The sequence below is a fragment of the Prionailurus viverrinus genome, chromosome B4 (genome assembly GCF_022837055.1).
Source record: "Prionailurus viverrinus isolate Anna chromosome B4, UM_Priviv_1.0, whole genome shotgun sequence".
Classification (NCBI taxonomy): Eukaryota; Metazoa; Chordata; class Mammalia; order Carnivora; family Felidae; genus Prionailurus; species Prionailurus viverrinus.
Window position 1 is genome coordinate 39,835,713 of NC_062567.1, and position 3,387 is coordinate 39,839,099.

A 3,387-nucleotide genomic window follows, 5' to 3' on the forward strand; every position below is an offset into this window, starting at 1 on the left:
TAGAAAAGACAGGCTCTTTAGATTTTCCAGGAAAATTGTAGAAGCTGTAGTTTTTGTGAGAGAATTGAAATTGGAAGCATATCTGTTCTAATTCAATTTCGGTACCACCCACCTGATTCTCTCCATCAATGGTTCATTGATTTTTAAATGGCTGCCAGATAGGCTTATTTGATAGGCTCAAAGGAGGTAAGCATTGACTTTCCAAGTCAGTTCCACCTCCCATTTTATTGGAAGTCTGGCTCTAATTGATCTGAATTTCTTTTCAGATCCTCTTAAAGCCATTTGGAAGCCTTAAATGTCACCTTTCTTTCCAGACTCAGAGATCTAGGAGGAAACTTCAAGCTGTGGCTAGAGCTCCACGGACTGACCACAGAAGTTTACCCTGAACTAGAGTATTCACCCAAGACCAGGGGAGAAAATTAACAGGAAGACAGGCCAAGTAACCCCCTTTTGTTTTCCCCTTTCTTGATAAGAGGAAATTTCAGATCCTTTGTATTAATTTCCAGCCTTTGAAGAGGCAATATAATTTTTTTATTGTTTATTTATTTATTTTTTATTTTTTTTATTAAAAAAAATTTTTTTTTTCCAACGTTTATTTATTTTTGGGACAGAGAGAGACAGAGCATGAACGGGGGAGGGGCAGAGAGAGAGGGAGACACAGAATCGGAAACAGGCTCCAGGCTCTGAGCCATCAGCCCAGAGCCCGACGCGGGGCTCGAACTCCCGGACCGCGAGATCGTGACCTGGCTGAAGTCGGACGCTTAACCAACTGCGCCACCCAGGCGCCCCTGTTTATTTATTTTTGAGAGAGAGAACGTGCAAGCTGGGGAGAGGCAGGGAGTGAGGGGGACAGAGGATCCGAAGCAGGCTTGGTGCTATCAGCAGAAGTGGGAGGCTTAACCAACTGAGCCACCCAACTGAGCTTCGAAGGAGAAATGTAATTAAGCAAAGTTCCTCAAACCAGAAGAGGCAGGAGGGTGGGACCCTCCGGGGGCAAGACAGGAAAGCGAAGGGAAAGTCTATAAGGGAGAGCTGCATTGTTAAACTCTGTCGACATTGCATTCTTAAAAACAAGGTAACAGTCCCCAAGTGGAATCCCTTTGCTAAGCCCCACATCACCAAACCAAGAATTAATTACAGTTTGGCTCTCCTAGAAATGGAATCTTAAACCAGTCATTCAGGGATCACCTGATCAGCACTAGTTAGATAATCTGATCGACCCCTGCCATCCCCTAAAGTGACGTAACCTTGCCATAACCAGCCTGCTTTTTGCCCACATAACGGCTTAGTTCCCGCTCCTTTCTGCCTTAAAAATCTTTCATGTTGCACAGCCCCTTGGAGCTTCTTTCTATCTGCTAGATTGGATGCTGGCCTATTCGAATTGATTTTGCTCAAATAAACTCTTGACACGTTTTAATATGCCTAAGTTCACGACGTGTTTTTGTTTTTGTTTTTCCTAAAGCAGTCCATATAATTTTATTCACATTTGAACTCCACTGGAGTCAGGGATGAAGTGTCAATCTTTCATCCCAAGAATGAAGTCTTCAGGTAACGTCCCAAGGGCTATCTGAGCTAAGCGGTCATCATAAGAAGGTAGGGTCCCTGATTTCTCTAATTCACAGGTTTCTGCTTTCTGGAGGCCTCCAGTGAATCACCATGCTGCCAAAGTCCACACAGAGCCAGTCATCATCGTCCTTCCTTTCTATCTTAACAGGAGGTCCACTTTTACGTCTCGGGTATTTTACATTTTCACCACGTAGTCGGCGATGGCATGTGAGCGTCTCGTGCAAGCAAGTTCCACTGTCAGTCACAGAGGAATCTGTATGTTTCACTTCTGGAGGAACCTTAATCACACAAACGTCTCTTGCATTTTCTAGCCTCAAAAGTGAAACCAGCATATCGATGTCTAACTTGGGGCCAGAACGATCTGCCGGGCCTGACTCCAGGCGCCGGACGCCCGCTGCCCCTCGGCCACGCGCCGCAGTGGACGTCGCGCCGGAGTCCAGGAGTCAGGCAGGCCGGGCCGAGCGCTGGTCCCTCCTTCAGGCACCAGCATCCCAAGCCCCGCCAGGCACCTGCTGCCACCCTGCGCCACAGCAGCGTCCCAGCCGCCTCCCCATACGGACTGCCTGCATAAATTAATCTCTTAACAGCCCAGAACCCCCCAGTCCCTAGACTCATTTCTGCATAGGGGAATGTTAGCGCGATGGCTTAATCTGCTGGAGGCCGGAGGAGGAGGAAAGTCTTTAAAATCGGATGAGTCTAATCTGCCCCGGGGGTGTGAACGGATGGTGTCAGAATCTTGGCTCTACTTTTTTTTTTTTTTTTTAATCTGTGGAGCCCACGTTTTTTCCCCCCAGGTGGGTTCTCCGGTTTGAAAATGTTTTCCATTCAACTGTGCCAGGTTGGTTTCGGGCTGGGCAACAGAGCCGCAGGCAAAATAAACGTGTTGCCCTCAGGGAGCAAATATTCTGGCGGGTAGGGACGACAAACCAGAGATCCAAAATACAGGGTGGGTCGTGAAAAGTTTTCCAAAGACAGGCCAAACCTGGTAAAGGAGAGGGGAAGGCGGCTGTTGTCGAAATCCTCCCAAACACAATTAGTGGACTCCCTCGGCTGCCTGGCTCACCCGCCGGCCCCACCCCGGCCTCCCAGCCCCGCAGGTGTTGTCCCCCTTTGCGCCCACTCAGTTCTCGACGGCGCCTTGGGTCGAGAAGTGTTTCCACCGCGTCCCAGGCCATCTGCCCCGGATTCGGGCCTGGAGGCCCGATGAGCGGGGTGGGGGACGAGCTGCCTGGCACCTGGGACCAGCAACGGCCTGGGGACCAGTGGTCGCTGCGGCCCCCGCGCCTGTGCGCGGAACTGCCCCTCGCTTTGCCCCTTCTCTCCCCGCACCGCCTGCGCTTGCCTTCCTTTCCACCTTAGTTCTTGAAATTGCACAGCGGAGAATCCATGCTCCCAGGGGTCGAATCCTGCGTCTGCGAGCAGTTATTGGACAGCTTAGTGGAAAACGCTGAATGACTTTGAGAATGTGAGAGCCCGCTGAAGAGCGGCGTGCGGGACGGGGTTCTGATGGGAAGAGCTCAGGATTGGCCGGTGAATTTCCAACATTGGAGGTTTGAATGAAGATACTGGAACCAGGGAGGTAACTGGTTAACTAGTCAATCAGGCCGATCAGAGGAGAGTAGCAAATATTGTCAGCATTCCCAGGTTTGCTAAAAGGTGAGGTTTCAGGAAAGGCTTTCTTTTTTTTGGTAAGGCTCGGCAGAACACGCAGTAGATAATGCTGGTGAGAGGCACAGCCCGAGTGGAACTTTCTATTTCAGCTTTGGAAACCCAGTCCAGAGATCAGAGGAATGCCTTGTGCCTTTGCCCCTGTTTCATTAA

At 49.9% G+C, this 3,387-nt stretch overlaps 1 pseudogene; it reads right to left on the reverse strand.

The window, feature by feature from the left end:
* Nucleotides 1-1,476: 1,476 nt before the first annotated feature.
* Nucleotides 1,477-2,741, reverse strand: LOC125170557 (mitochondrial assembly of ribosomal large subunit protein 1-like; annotated as a pseudogene).
* Nucleotides 2,742-3,387: the final 646 nt, after the last annotated feature.